The sequence below is a fragment of the Ascaphus truei genome, chromosome 1, assembly GCF_040206685.1.
Source record: "Ascaphus truei isolate aAscTru1 chromosome 1, aAscTru1.hap1, whole genome shotgun sequence".
NCBI classification, from domain to species: domain Eukaryota; kingdom Metazoa; phylum Chordata; class Amphibia; order Anura; family Ascaphidae; genus Ascaphus; species Ascaphus truei.
Genome location: NC_134483.1, coordinates 290,364,477 through 290,382,069, shown reverse-complemented (window position 1 = coordinate 290,382,069; position 17,593 = coordinate 290,364,477).

Here is a 17,593-nt window from a genome sequence, read left to right as displayed (position 1 = left end):
TCCCATGGGGGTCTGGGGAACTCACGGGTGCTCACTACGGGTCCGCGGTGCCCCCACAGAAGTGGGACCACACATCATCATCCCCGCACCTACGGCTCGGAGGTGCCCCCACAGAAGTGGGACCACACATCGTCATGCCCGCAGACTACGGGTCCGCGGTGCCCCCACAGAAGTGGGACCACACATCATCATCCCCGCATGTGTCACCCGTGGAACCACCAGCCTGCTACCCTTTAGGATACCCGAGGATTCCCCGCGGGTGGTCTCCAGAGGTCCCACGCAAAACCACGGAAGTAACCCTGAATGTAAAAAAAATAAACCTGGCCAATACATTCAATACATACACCCTCCCCCCCAACACCTACAGTACAATAATGTGCAAAATAACTATTATCCAGATATGGATAATAGATTAATTGCCCATTATTAAAAACATTAACTAGCATACTGTATACAAATAAATAAAGTACTACTGACCTCATCAATACGAAGTGTCCGATGCCAGCGCCTTCCTTCTCTTGCCCACACAAAACATAGCCAAAACCAAGCCAATACATTGCAATTACATTCAGATATCAATTAACCCCTTAAACACCTTATCGGATAATAACCGCAAAGGTAATTAAGGGGTTAAGCCACACAGGCACGATACCCACCCTTCACCCATGAATTTGTACTGTGGCTTCATCATGCAACTATATATATATATACTGTATATATATACATACAGAGAGACAGAGAGAAAGAGAGAGAGAGAGATATATACAGTATATATATATACACACGTTATATACACACCCATGATAAACCAAATATACAGTACAAATAAATGTAGAAGGGTTATCAAAACCATACTGTTCTACAACCAAACACTTCTCCATACAGATACTACATTAAAATCAATTTCCTTTAAAAATCCTAACTGATCTCACAATCTACTGTACTGTATATGATCACAAACCAATGAAAAAAAAGTCACATTCCAAAATGCATAAAATCTATGCACCATACTGTATACATTCTGCAAATTAATCAAACGTAAACAAAAATCAGTTAGCAATCATTATTTACACCCCTAAACATTTCACACTCAATCAAGAACAATGAGACCATTAACAGATTCACGCCTAGAGCAGAACAATTAAGCCTTTGAAAAAATATAAGTACCGACAAAAATACAACCTTTACAGTACAGTACAACCAAGGCTATCTATCCCTGACCTTCCTCAAACACACAATACAATACCAAGGAATAATACATCTATCTAATTTTAAAATACTTTAAACTCACAAAATAATTAAAAACACATCTAATCCAGCTTTTAAAACATCATCATTTCTTACCCTGAATGTATACTGTACAGTATATCTCTCTAGACATATATATTGTACATACATACATACAGTGGCAAGAAATGATATACCACAAGCAAAAAAAAAATACACAGGTTAAAAAACCTTTTGAAATAATGAACAAGTTAAATAAAATACATTTCTTTACTGTAGTTCACTTACCATTACTTGCCCCCACCGACTCCCGTTGCCCAGCTTACTCACGAACCAATCCACGATCAGGAACCCATAAAATAATAAACCATTGAAAATAATAAACATTAAACTAAAAATCCAAACCAATCCACGGGTCTTCTACTTGTAATACACCTTCATCTGTATTCTTCTTTCTTCTATCTCCTTCCGGGCGGGGCAGGGCGTGGTCTTCTTTCCATCATCGGCCACGCCCTTGTCTTTTTCCTTCTCCGGAGGTCCTTCCTCCGCGGCGTCTGGCTGCAAAATGAGACGACATAGGCTTTTAAAGGCCTATGACGTCACATTTTGCGTCATGGTTCCCACGGTCCTGATTGGACCGTGAAAACCATGTGTGTTGGCCGATAATAAAAAAATGATGACGTCACTTAAAGGGAATGAAAGCACAGCCAATCAGAATGGCTTTGCTTCAATTGCCTTTAAGATGACGTCATGAAAAGGCACATGGTCGTGCACACATGGTACTAGAGCCAATCAGAGCGTGGGAACTTTATGCCTACTCTGATTGGCTCTGGTATACCATGTGTCAGGGGCTTGGGGGAGAAAGGATGTGACGTCAATGAAAACCTGTCACGTGGTACGGTAGCCAATCAGAGCGTGGGAACTTTATCCTTATTGACGTCACATCCTTTCTCCCCCAAGCCCCTGACACATGGTATACCAGAGCCAATCAGAGCGTGGGAACTTTATCCCTACTCTGATTGGCTCTGGTATACCATGTGTCAGGGGCTTGGGGGAGAAAGGATGTGACGTCAATAAGGATAAAGTTCCCACGCTCTGATTGGCTACCGTACCACGTGACAGGTTTTCATTGACGTCACATCCTTTCTCCCCCAAGCCCCTGACACATGGTATACCAGAGCCAATCAGAGTAGGCATAAAGTTCCCACGCTCTGATTGGCTCTAGTACCATGTGTGCACGACCATGTGCCTTTTCATGACGTCATCTTAAAGGCAATTGAAGCAAAGCCATTCTGATTGGCTGTGCTTTCATTCCCTTTAAGTGACGTCATCATTTTTTTATTATCGGCCAACACACATGGTTTTCACGGTCCAATCAGGACCGTGGGAACCATGACGCAAAATGTGACGTCATAGGCCTTTAAAAGCCTATGTCGTCTCATTTTGCAGCCAGACGCCGCGGAGGAAGGACCTCCGGAGAAGGAAAAAGACAAGGGCGTGGCCGATGATGGAAAGAAGACCACGCCCTGCCCCGCCCGGAAGGAGATAGAAGAAAGAAGAATACAGATGAAGGTGTATTACAAGTAGAAGACCCGTGGATTGGTTTGGATTTTTAGTTTAATGTTTATTATTTTCAATGGTTTATTATTTTATGGGTTCCTGATCGTGGATTGGTTCGTGAGTAAGCTGGGCAACGGGAGTCGGTGGGGGCAAGTAATGGTAAGTGAACTACAGTAAAGAAATGTATTTTATTTAACTTGTTCATTATTTCAAAAGGTTTTTTAACCTGTGTATTTTTTTTTTGCTTGTGGTATATCATTTCTTGCCACTGTATGTATGTATGTACAATATATATGTCTAGAGAGATATACTGTACAGTATACATTCAGGGTAAGAAATGATGATGTTTTAAAAGCTGGATTAGATGTGTTTTTAATTATTTTGTGAGTTTAAAGTATTTTAAAATTAGATAGATGTATTATTCCTTGGTATTGTATTGTGTGTTTGAGGAAGGTCAGGGATAGATAGCCTTGGTTGTACTGTACTGTAAAGGTTGTATTTTTGTCGGTACTTATATTTTTTCAAAGGCTTAATTGTTCTGCTCTAGGCGTGAATCTGTTAATGGTCTCATTGTTCTTGATTGAGTGTGAAATGTTTAGGGGTGTAAATAATGATTGCTAACTGATTTTTGTTTACGTTTGATTAATTTGCAGAATGTATACAGTATGGTGCATAGATTTTATGCATTTTGGAATGTGACTTTTTTTTCATTGGTTTGTGATCATATACAGTACAGTAGATTGTGAGATCAGTTAGGATTTTTAAAGGAAATTGATTTTAATGTAGTATCTGTATGGAGAAGTGTTTGGTTGTAGAACAGTATGGTTTTGATAACCCTTCTACATTTATTTGTACTGTATATTTGGTTTATCATGGGTGTGTATATAACGTGTGTATATATATATACTGTATATATCTCTCTCTCTCTCTTTCTCTCTGTCTCTCTGTATGTATATATATACAGTATATATATATATAGTTGCATGATGAAGCCACAGTACAAATTCATGGGTGAAGGGTGGGTATCGTGCCTGTGTGGCTTAACCCCTTAATTACCTTTGCGGTTATTATCCGATAAGGTGTTTAAGGGGTTAATTGATATCTGAATGTAATTGCAATGTATTGGCTTGGTTTTGGCTATGTTTTGTGTGGGCAAGAGAAGGAAGGCGCTGGCATCGGACACTTCGTATTGATGAGGTCAGTAGTACTTTATTTATTTGTATACAGTATGCTAGTTAATGTTTTTAATAATGGGCAATTAATCTATTATCCATATCTGGATAATAGTTATTTTGCACATTATTGTACTGTAGGTGTTGGGGGGGAGGGTGTATGTATTGAATGTATTGGCCAGGTTTATTTTTTTTACATTCAGGGTTACTTCCGTGGTTTTGCGTGGGACCTCTGGAGACCACCCGCGGGGAATCCTCGGGTATCCTAAAGGGTAGCAGGCTGGTGGTTCCACGGGTGACACATGCGGGGATGATGATGTGTGGTCCCACTTCTGTGGGGGCACCGCGGACCCGTAGTCTGCGGGCATGACGATGTGTGGTCCCACTTCTGTGGGGGCACCTCCGAGCCGTAGGTGCGGGGATGATGATGTGTGGTCCCACTTCTGTGGGGGCACCGCGGACCCGTAGTGAGCACCCGTGAGTTCCCCAGACCCCCATGGGAACCACCCGAGGCCCCGCAGACACCTGTGGGTTTGACCCGGGGCTCCCAGACATCCTTGGGCCTACCGTGTGGACCCAATTGAGGCTCACGGTGACCCAAGGAGACCACCTGGGCGCCATGGTGCTGGCAGGATCCACCAGCAGGCCTCCAGAACCTGTGGAATGCTGCTGGTAAACTGTAGGTCTGTCCAGGTGCCCTGCCAGCCCACCGGGGACTAGCGTGGGGCTGCGTTATGGACCCTGAATGTAAAAGAATAAATCTTGTATTTATGGGGGGGGGGGGGGCACAGGGGGTGGGTAATGTATTTAATAAATAGAATGCTGTTTATTGTGGGTGATTGTACTGTTTTTATTGTGGGTACTGGGGTGGGGGTGGGGTGTTTCCCCAACGGTATGTGGGTAGGCCTCCCTTGTGGGAACTGATTGGGTGGTTAGGCCTCACGGGTGGGGGGGGGGTTAGTGTGGGAGGGTATGTAGGCATCCCGAGTGGTGGGTGGGTGAGGGTGGGTTAACCCCTTCATGACTGTAGCGGTTAATAACCGCTATGGTGATTAAGGGGTTAGGGGACATTACTTTGAAAGTGTTATTTTTTTTCTCTGTTTTACTGTACAGCAGCGGAGGTTGCCATGGGTAGTGGGTAGTGTATTGAATGTATTTATTGGTTATTATGCGTTAACCCCTTCATTACCTTAGCGGCTATACGCTATGCTAATGAAGCCTCGTTTCTGAACTTTTAATAATATTGTGCAGGAGCAGGGGGTCCCCTGAGATTAGATTTCTGTCTCAGGGAACCCCCTGCTCACTCTACAATATTATTAAAAAGACAGAAATGCTGCTTCTTTACCATAGCGCATAGCCGCTAAGCTAAAGAATGATTCTTTAATGATGTGTGTGTTTTATTCACAGTGTAGATGTTCTCCGGAGCTGAAGCGCACAGGTTTCAGGTCTGGGGACCCCGTGCCCCCCGAGATACAGGCCCCTTTAGGGGGTGCCGGTATCCCTCTGCTCTGCTTGGTTTACAGGCCGCGGTCACGTGATCGGACCTTTAAACCAAGCAGAGGGCTACCGGCACCCCCTAAAGGGGCCTGTATCTCGGGGGGCACGGGGTCCCCAGACCTAAAACCTGTGCGGTTCAGCTCCAGAGACCCCCTGCACATCTACACTATCAATAAAAATGTATTTCCAATGTATTTATTGTCATTTATTTATTTATTTTTTGGCGGCTGCTGTGTGTGATTATTTTTTATTGTGTTTAGCGGGGGTGGGTGACGGGGTTTATAAATGTGAGTTTATAAATAAAATAAAGAATATTATTTATAGGGGCCTTAGAACAGAAGTTCCCACGCCAATTGCGCGCTCATTGCTCTTTTGTTACAATGTTGCTGGTCTTGCGGGTTTGCAGTCTGGCAGCAAAAAGCAGTTTGTACTGTAGTACTGTGTGTGAGATAAAGTAACCAGTTCTTTTATTGCTGAAGTCGCCACTAAAAACTTTTATTTACAAATACAGTACAAAAACCGTGCAACACACAACAACATTCAGTATCCTTTGTTTAAGTACAGCAGGTACTATAGGGTAAAACATGTACTGTACAGTACAGCACAACATTACAGTATGGTCTCACTGAAAGTCCTCCCCATTTTCCAGCCATGGCCGATGCCTTGCATGGCGCAAAACGCCATTAATGCAGTCTCTAACGCCTCTCATTACAGGATCTGTAACAGGGTAATAGCGCTGCATTTCTTCCACAATCTTTTTCCTTAAATTGGCAGGAAGGGCATTTTTTTGGCGATTCCCATCATAGTTCACTTTGAACACCCACTCGCAGTACAATGTGTAGGGAACATGGTGTTTAAATATGATCAAGGCATACTTGTGTGGTATACCAGCACTCCTCACCCTATACTTCTCCCTCAGCGCCGGTGTCAGATCGCACAGGGAGATGTCGGGCACTGTTTGTATGCGAGCGGGTGTAGGAAGTCTTTTGGGAGCGGGTGTACTTGAGGCGATGGGCAATGGTAGGGTGTCTGGGAGGAAGCTTTCCTCCGGTAGTGGTCGCCGGGTTGTCTCCTGGCGTGGTCTAGATGGGGTTGTCATGTCCTCCTCAATAGCATAGTACACTGTATCTTCTGGTGGAGGGTGTGTGCTTGGTGATGGAAGGGGGTCGAAGGTACCATGCATCACATCCATGTCACCCCCCTGCTCCAGCATCGGGGAAACAGGGGCATTAACACCGAGCAAATAATGTATGCCCGCTATGTCTGCCTCTATCTTGTCCATCCGTTGATCCATCCGTTGCTCCATATGTAGCATCCGTTGATCCAGCCGTTGCTCCATATGTAGCACCGACTCCAGAAGCAGATCTAGCTTTGCCAGCACACTAGAATTCCCGGGGAGATCCACACTTAGCCCATTCAGGATCCGGTCCAACGAGCTGCTTGTGCATGGCATCTGGAGATCTGGGGGGATGGGTGCAACGGAGGATGAGATGGGGGTTCCCTGGAGAGAAGCGGCATCGATGGAGAGTGGAAGAGGTGACCTGGGGATGCCCGGTACAGGAGAAGCTGCAGCGTGGTGGAAGAGGGATGGAGAAGGTGACCGCTGGATTTCCGGGAGAGAAGCAGAGTCGTCCAAGAGCAAAGGAGACAGTGACCCGTTGATTTCAGAGGCAGCAGCATCTTCAGATGGAACCGGAGAAGATGGGGGTGGAGAAGCCGGGCTGAAGATTTCCGGGACAGCTACAGCAGAGTCGTCGAAGCATATGGGAGCAAGTGGTCTGCGGATTCGGTGAGTTGGCTGCCATGCGTCTTGCGAACCGAGCACAGTACCGTATTTCTTCTTCACATAATAAGGCTGACGTGTTTTAAAAGCCTTAGCCTTTGGGGTCAGCAGAAGGTTTTCTTTGTTGGCCTTAGCCTGTCGCTTTGCCTTTGGCTTGGGAACGGTAACTGCCTTTCTTTTTTTCAGTGTGGCAGGCACAGCAGAGGTGAGATGATTCTTTCTTCCATAGAACCGGGGCTGCTCCATGTAAGCGGGAGGCACAATGCAGTATCTGGACAATGCCTCAGATAAAGATCAGCAAGTGGTGGGCTATGCAACGTGTACAACCTTTTATGCATGGTGGCCAGGTACAGGTGTTGAAAGTGGGTGGTCTGTTATGTGAGTCATTAACATATAAATACACCATCCATTTTGTGGATTCACTGCACATTGAATACACATCGACTAAACATCGAATACACATTCTTGTGTTTGTATTTCTTTCTACAGTACTCGCAGCAATGCCTGTTAAGAAGATTTCAAAGGATCTCAGCATGAGAATGAAGGAGATGTACACGAGCGGACAACGAATTGCAGATATCCAGCGCTGGTTAACTGCTTCTGGCCTCGTTGTGCCATCAAGCACTGTGTGCTATCATGCACAAGGAAAAAACAGAGACCGCAAAAAGGCACCAAGGGTAACAAATGCGTAAGTATACTGTATTTATAAAACTTAACCAAAAAAAATATAGAAAACTGTAGTGTACATCTACAGTATACCGTATTTATATAGTATATTTATTATATTACAACAGTATATACTGTAGTGTACTGTATGTGTGGTCAATTTATATTTTTTGTGCAGCAGTATACACTTTTGGTATATTGCAATTCATCTGACAACGGAATATACAGTATATGATGTGTATTTATTATGATATAACAACAGTATACCGTATTTATATAGTATATTTATTATATTACAACAGTATATACTGTAGTGTACTGTATGTGTGGTCAATTTATATTTTTTGTGCAGCAGTATACACTTTTGGTATATTGCAATTCATCTGACAACGGAATATACAGTATATGATGTGTATTTATTATGATATAACAACAGTATACCGTATTTATATAGTATATTTATTATATTACAACAGTATATACTGTAGTGTACTGTATGTGTGGTCAATTTATATTTTTTGTGCAGCAGTATACACTTTTGGTATATTGCAATTCATCTGACAACGGAATATTTATATAGTATATTTATATTACAACAGTACTGTATACTGTATATTTTGTCTATTTATATTTATAGTACAGCAGTATACATTTTTTGTATATTTATATTTACTGTATATTACAACATTACATGTACAGTATACAGTATACATTTTATATTGCTGCATATTAATAACACAATATAATTTCTTTGCATTGTAGGGAGACTACTCTTCTGGTGGACAGAATAAGTGAGGAGAATGATGAGAGGAGCGCATTAAGGGTTAAAAACACTCTTCAGGAAAACCACAATCTGACTGTATCCGAGAGCAGCATAAAGAAGATGAGACGCAGAATTGGATGGAAATATGGACGTGTGAGGTTAGTAGTGGACAGTACAGGAGGTACTGTACTGTAAAGTAAAAATGTTGTTTTGCAAACTGTACTGCGCTGTGACGCTAACATTTTTTATTCATTGTCATTACAGAGCGTACCCCATGATACGGGACGCAAACAAAATCAAAAGAGTGCTCCAGGCCCAGGCATGGATCGACAGCGGTGAGACTTTCCAGGATTGCATCTTCACTGATGAGTCTACTGTGTCGCTGGAGAGATTTGCAAGATTTGCGTTCCACAAAAAAGGCCGCATAACTTTGAAGCCACGGCCAAAACACCCTGTGAAGCTGCATGTGTGGGGTGCCATCTCTAGGCGTGGACCGGGATGCATTGTCGTCTTTGAAGGTACAATTTCTCAAATATAATGCCGCCTAATGCACTGTACTTGACTAGTGTTGCCTTACCGTATGCACTGTACTGTACTATTGAGCACTTTTCTTTTCTTGCTATAGGAATCATGAATAAAGATTTCTTCCAAGACAACATTGTGCCCGTGATAGTGCGATACATCACACAAGACTTTCCCAATGGTCATCGCTTTTACCAGGACAATGATCCCAAGCACACCGCGTCGACGGCGCATATCCTTGAGCGCGGCATCAACTGGGTGAAGACGCCAGCGGAGTAAGTGTAGTAGACCGTGTCCCATTTATATTCCCCACTGTTTTTACTGTGTACTGTATCTCTTAAACTAATTGTCCTTTCTTTCCAATCACAGATCGCCAGACTTCAATCCGATCGAAATGGTCTGGCATCAGCTGAAGGACCACATCCGTAAAGTGGCGAAACCCTCCAAGAAGGACGAGTTGTATACAGCCATAATGAGTTTTTGGAACGATGTACTCACCGAGGAACGATGCAATAAATATATAGACCATATTGCCACTGTGTTGCCCATTGTCATCGCGCGCAATGGACAAGCATCAGGAAAGTAGTACAGTGCTGTAGTATTGTACAGTAGGTACACTATGATACAGGTAAGTATGGCACAGATTTTAGCTTTCCCAATAGTCAGAGTTTACAGTAGTTCCAGTATACAGTACAGTAGACTAGTTTGACATACTACAGTAACTGCCTACTAACTGCTCCATTTTTTCTTTCCAGAGAAAGCTGCACCAGCCACCTACTGTACAGTAGGTCTACCATAATACAGTACGCACATACAGTACAGTACAGTAACTAAACAAAGTTTTTGTTTTCTTGTCGTTCCAGGAAAAAGGGTGCACCAGGGTGGAGGGGGGGCCTTGTGTTCGTCAAATCTGCTTGTGCAGTCAAATGTACAGTATATAAACAGCAGTAATGATGTACACAAAACCTCTCCTCTCTCAATGAACTACTGTACCGCAGACACAATGAGGATACTGTTACAGTATGAAGGGAAAAAGAACAGGATGGGTTATTTAACATTACAGTATACTGTGCAATATTTATACTGTATATTTATATATACTGTATTTTTATTCTAAAGGTATTCGAGAATGTACTCTACTGTATGAGGACCTGGTGACTTTCAACCCTCTCAGACCCACAGAAAGGATTATTTCACATCACTGTATATTTATCCTGTATATTTTCAGTAATTTAGAAGCAGTGGCTGTTCTGAACAGCCCAGGGCCAGATTAACAAAACAATGGCTTGGATTGGATTAGCCAGACGATTGATGCTTGGCCAGGGAGGGATTAAAATCTCTAAGGGAGGGGGTGGGTGGTGTAGCTGTAGGATTGTACTGTGTCAGTATTTCCAACGCCAGGTCACCCTAATAATTGCATGAATAAACCCCCAAAGACAAGGCCCAAATATACTAGTACAGTATACTGTACAGTACTGTAAAGTATGTATTATTGTGTGTTGATGTTTTGAATTGCTGTTAACTTGAAAAGTTTCACCATTGTATTGTACTGTATTTGTAAATAAAAGTATTTTGTGGCGACTTCAGCAATAAAAGAACTGGTTAATTTATCTCACATAAAGTACGTGAATACGACCGCAATCACCATTGTACAGTAAATGGGTGCATAGGATGGAACGACAGGTGCTAAAGGGGTATACAGTAAATATGATACTGTATTTATCAGTATTGATCAAAGAGAGTTGATCAGAAGGATTCCCCTTATAAAGTATACAGCACTCTATTGTCATTCATACAGTACAGTATACTGTAGTAAAGGGTAGACAACACATGGTCTTGCAGTATACTGTATTACTAAAAATCTGTCAGGTTGACCAGAATCACTGCGGATATCGGAAAATAATACAATTTTATTAATTCTACGTACTGTATATAAGGGGAATCCTTCTGATCAACTCTCTTTGATCAACACTGATAAATACAGTACAGTAATTTATCTCACACTCAGTACTACAAACTGCTTTTTGCTTGCAATAAACAAACAAACAGGGAAGCGCTACTGTATACTGTATGAGTTAGGATCAGGCCCAGCAGCCACTTTATGTTGAAAACCACATATGAAATGAGCATAAATTTGCATGAATAATTACACAAAAATATATAAAATAAATAGCACAAGTCTCTGACAGAGAGAAATTGTCCAGGTGGTGTGGATACAGGTTAATGCCCCTGTCTGATAGGACAGACTCGGGCAAGAATGGCCTGTGAGAGGTGAAAATCCAGAATGGTAGCTGGGATGGAAAGCGCTACCAACTGTGCAGGTATTGAAGTGTGTAGAAATGGGAAGGTGCCGTAGGCATCAAATGTGGAAAGCGCTCACCCAGACTTCATACAGTACACTGCGCTTTTTGCTTGCATACTGCAAAGCCGCAAGACCAGCAACATTGTAAAAAAAGAGCAAAAAAAAGAGCAATGAGCGCGAAATTGGCGTGGGAACTTCTGTTCTAGGGCCCCTAGAAATAATATTCTTTATTTTAGTTATAAACTCACATTTATATATAAAGTATATATTTATTTCTCTTCATGTACTGTATTTATTTAGATTTATTTATTAATTGTGGAGCTGCTGTGCGTGAGGGGCCATGGCCAGGATGGGGGGGGGGGGGGGGGTAACGGTACAGTATGTGGGTAGGGGGTGAGGGTGGTTAGACCTCACAGTACATTATGCACATTGGGCCCCCCTCCTCCCCACATTTACATACTGTACTGTACACTACACGACATCAATGCAGGGAGGGTTTACCAATGCAGGGAGGGTTTACCAATGCAGGTAAGGCTTTAGGCCTTTATATCTCTCTCCCTTCAGTGTAATCTACTTAACAGAAACATTAGGGGGGGAAGGGGCTTTAGGCCTTTATATCTCTCTCCCTTCAGTGTAATCTGCTTAACACAAACATTAGGGGGGAAGGGGTTTTTAAACAATGCTGTGTATAATGTACTGTATAAGGTTTTTTACAATTAGATAGATGTAATCCTTGGTATTGTAAGGGTTAGTTTGGTTTTAAATTGTCTTTTCTGGTTGTTACTTACAGTATATATTGATTTTGGTTTACTTGCTTGGTTAAAATACTTTTTGGTATTGTAGTGTGCATTATCCTTAGCGTTGTATACTGTAGGTGCCTTTAAACCCAGTAACCTACTGTATTGTGATTCACTTTGATTCTCCCTAGTGTTTTTTGAGTCACTATCCTTTTCATGTTTAGGGTTGACAGTGTGTGTCGTTCCCTAGTGCTGTTCATTAGTGTTTAAGGGTCCATGCCTCTTTTTTAAGTGTTTTTAAATCATGTACTGTTTATTCATCCCTTTTTGCACTGTGTCAAATAAATAAACAAATATATCAATTGCATACCTGAGTGCTCCCATACGGGTTACTTTTTTCTCTTTTCACTCACATACAGTATGTATATATATATATATATATATATATATATATATATATATATATATATATATATATATATATATATATACAGTATATATACACAGTGTATATATGTATACTGTATATATATATATATATATATATATATATATGTATACAGTGTATATACTGTACAGTATATACAGTATTTATTTCTCTTCATGTCTTTATTTATTTATTTATTTATTTAGATTTATTTATTAATTGTGGGGCTGCTGTGCGTGATTTTTTTTTATTGGGGTTGAGGGGGGTGTTTGGCCCTTGGTGTGAGTTTACGACTTGCAGCAGCAGCAGCACAATTAATAAATAAATATAAATAAATAAATAAATAAATGACAATAAATACATTTGAAATACATTTTTATTGATAGTGTACATGTGCAGGGGGTCTCCGGAGCTGAAGCGCACAGGTTTTAGGTCTGGGGACCCCGTGCCCCCCGAGATACAGGCCCCTTTAGGGGGTGCCGGTATCCCTCTGCTCTGCTTGGTTAAACGCAGAGCACTCAGCACTCAGAAACACAGGCCAGCCAGATTGAAACACACACACAATAGGGGGAGGTTTTTTTTACATAGCTTGCAGGGAAGCTTAACGCACACACACAATAGGGGGATAGGGGGATAGGGGGAGGTTTTTTTTACATAGATTAGAGAGAAGGCAGGGCGTTTTAAAAGCGAGAATAGGGGGAGGGGGTTTTACATAGATTTTATTTATTTATTTATTTAGATTTATTTATTAATTGTGGGGCTGCTGTGCGTGAATTTTTTTTATTGGGGGTGAGGGGGGTGTTTGGCCCTTGGTGTGAGTTTACGACTTGCAGCAGCAGCAGCACAATTAATAAATAAATATAAATAAATAAATAAATAAATGACAATAAATACATTTGAAATACATTTTTATTGATAGTGTACATGTGCAGGGGGTCTCCGGAGCTGAAGCGCACAGGTTTTAGGTCTGGGGACCCCGTGCCCCCCGAGATACAGGCCCCTTTAGGGGGTGCCGGTATCCCTCTGCTCTGCTTGGTTTACAGGCCGCGATCACGTGATCGGGACCTTTAAACCAAGCAGAGGGCTACCGGCACCCCCTAAAGGGGCCTGTATCTCGGGGGGCACGGGGTCCCCAGACCTAAAACCACCGCGGTTCAGCTCCGGAGACCCCCTGCACATCTACACTATCAATAAAAATGTATTTCCAATGTATTTATTGTCATTTATTTATTTATTTTTTGGCGGCTGCTGTGTGTGTGTATTTTTTTATTGTGGGTAGCGGGAGGGTGGGTGAATGGGGTATTCGCCCCAACGATGGTTGGGGAGGGCTTGCGGGGGGGGGGGGGGGGGGTGGGGTAGCGGGAGGGCTTAACCCCTTCATGACCGTAGCGGTATTAACTGCTACGATCGTGAAGGGGTTAAGTGCACCCGCAACCCCCCCCCCCCTCCCGCAAGTCCTAAACTCACACCAAGGGCCAAATACCCCCCTCACCCATCCCCACTACACACAATAAAGCGGGCACGGTGGGTTAACCCCTTCATTGCCTTAGCGGCTATCCGCTATGGTAATGACGCAGCATTTTCCGTATTTTTAATAATATTGATCAGGAGCAGGGGGGTTCCCTGAGCATTAATTTCTGGCTCAGGGAACCCCCTGCTCACTGTACAATATTATTAAAATACAGAAATGATGCTTCTTTACCATAGCGCATAGACGCTAAGGTAAAGAACGAGTGTTTATTTATACTGTATATTGTATGTGTTTTATTGATAGTGTACATGTGCAGGGGGTCTCCAGAGCAGAAGCGCACAGGTTTCAGGTCTGGGGACCCCGTGCCCCCCGAGATACAGGCCCCTTTAGGGGGTGCCGGTATCCCTCTGCTCTGCTTGGTTTACAGGCCGCGGTCACGTGATCGGGGCTTTTAACGCAGAGCTGGATACCGGCACCCCCTAAAGGGGCCTGTATCTCGGGGGGCACGGGGTCCCCAGACCTAAAACCACCGCGGTTCAGCTCCGGAGACCCCCTGCACATCTACACTATCAATAAAAATGTATTTCAAATAATTTTTAATGTGTGGATGTTTGCGCAGAGAGAGAGCAGCGGATCTCTCTCTGCTGCAAACACATCTCGCCCCCGCCGCCCATACAGTACTGTAGTATCATTTATGTATGTGCATATACAGTACAGTACAGTACTGTATGTTAGGGCTTACAGGGGTTGTTGTTATACAGTATATATATATATATATATATATATATATATATATATATATATATATATACTGCATTACAATTCATTATAGGGGACGGCTTCACAGAGAATAGCTCGCAAGCGCCACCATGTGTATTTTGACGGCATTGCAGTATTGTAACCAGCCGGAATAAAAAGCTTAAATTCCTGCCGGAAAATAACGCAATGCACTCTGGCTGAAAAATATCAGAAACCTGAATACACCCGAGTATACCCGAATTCGCGGGACTAGCCGTGCTCGAATAAAGTGTGTCGCCAGTGTATACCCTTATACACCATTTTAATAAAAAATATCACAAAATTCTTCTAAGTCTCTCGGGAAGAGTGAAAGACGCGCACGTTCATTTTCAGAGCTCCTAGACCTTCCTATAAGAAGTTAGCCAAAAAGTAGCTTCGAAAAACGCTTAGGTTAAGTTTCAGAGTTGCTTCTAATGTACCAAAGCTGGACTTAGACATAATTTCACTCTCACAACATTATGGCTGGTTGGAGACAGTCCGAACCACAAGTACCGGGTCCATGGTTCTGGGCGTATACTGGGGGGACGGGGACGACTCCCATTAACCCCTGACTATACCGGGGATACGCTTATCACAATGCCTTTCTGGTCTGTGCTGAAGCAGGGCATTCTGGAAGCCAAGTGGCTTGACCTTTATTAGTGAGCCTGGTTACCCCCTCTCGGAACCACAGACTTAGAAATCGCCAGCTCATATACAGTGCATAAAATATATTTATATATATACCCTTATACACCATTTTAATAAAAAATATCACAAAATTCTTCTAAGTCCCTCGGGAAGAGTGAAAGACGCGCACGTTCATTTTCAGAGCTCCTAGACCTTCCTATAAGAAGTTAGCCAAAAAGTAGCTTCGAAAAACGCTTAGGTTAAGTTTCAGAGTAGCTTCTAATGTACCAAAGCTGGACTTAGACATAATTTCACTCTCACAACATTATGGCTGGTTGGAGACAGTCCGAACCACAAGTACCGGGTCCATGGTTCTGGGCGTATACTGGGGGGGACGGGGACGACTCCCATTAACCCCTGACTATACCGTGGATACGCTTATCACAATGCCTTTCTGGTCTGTGCTGAAGCAGGGCATTCTGGCAGCCAAGTGGCTTGACCTTTATTAGTGAGCCTGGTTACCCCCTCTCGGAACCACAGACTTAGAAATCGCCAGCTCATATACAGTGCATAAAATATATTTATATATATACCCTTATACACCATTTTAATAAAAAATATCACAAAATTCTTCTAAGTCCCTCGGGAAGAGTGAAAGACGCGCACGTTCATTTTCAGAGCTCCTAGACCTTCCTATAAGAAGTTAGCCAAAAAGTAGCTTCGAAAAACGCTTAGGTTAAGTTTCAGAGTTGCTTCTAATGTACCAAAGCTGGACTTAGACATAATTTCACTCTCACAACATTATGGCTGGTTGGAGACAGTCCGAACCACAAGTACCGGATCGATGGTTCTGGGCGTATACTGGGGGGACGGGGATGACTCCCATTAACCCCTGACTATACCGGGGATACGCTTATCACAATGCCTTTCTGGTCTGTGCTGAAGCAGGGCATTCTGGCAGCCAAGTGGCTTGACCTTTATTAGTGAGCCTGGTTACCCCCTCTCGGAACCACAGACTTAGAAATCGCCAGCTCATATACAGTACAGTGCATAAAATATATTTATATATTTACCCTTATACACCATTTTAATAAAAAATATCATAAAATTCTTCTAAGTCCCTCGGGAAGAGTGAAAGACGCGCACGTTCATTTTCAGAGCTCCTAGACCTTCCTATAAGAAGTTAGCCAAAAAGTAGCTTCGAAAAACGCTTAGGTTAAGTTTCAGAGTTGCTTCTAATGTACCAAAGCTGGACTTAGACATAATTTCACTCTCACAACATTATGGCTGGTTGGAGACAGTCCGAACCACAAGTACCGGATCGATGGTTTTGGGCGTATACTGGGGGGACGGGGACGACTCCCATTAATCCCTGACTATAGTGGGGATACGCTTATCACAATGCCTTTCTGGTCTGTGCTGAAGCAGGGCATTCTGGCAGCCAAGTGGCTTGACCATTATTAGTGAGCCTGGTTACCCCCTCTCGGAACCACAGACTTAGAAATCGCCAGCTCATATACAGTGCATAAAATATATTTATATAATATATTTATATATATACCCTTATACACCATTTTAATAAAAAATATCACAAAATTCTTCTAAGTCCCTCGGGAAGAGTGAAAGACGCGCACGTTCATTTTCAGAGCTCCTAGACCTTCCTATAAGAAGTTAGCAAAAAGTAGCTTCGAAAAACGCTTAGGTTAAGTTTCAGAGTTGCTTCTAATGTACCAAAGCTGGACTTAGACATAATTTCACTCTCACAACATTATGGCTGGTTGGAGACAGTCCGAACCACAAGTACCGGGTCCATGGTTCTGGGCGTATACTGGGGGGACGGGGACGACTCCCATTAACCCCTGACTATACCGGGGATACGCTTATCACAATGCCTTTCTGGTCTGTGCTGAAGCAGGGCATTCTGGCAGCCAAGTGGCTTGACCTTTATTAGTGAGCCTGGTTACCCCCTCTCGGAACCACAGACTTAGAAATCGCCAGCTCATATACAGTGCATAAAATATATTTATATATATACCCTTATACACCATTTTAATAAAAAATA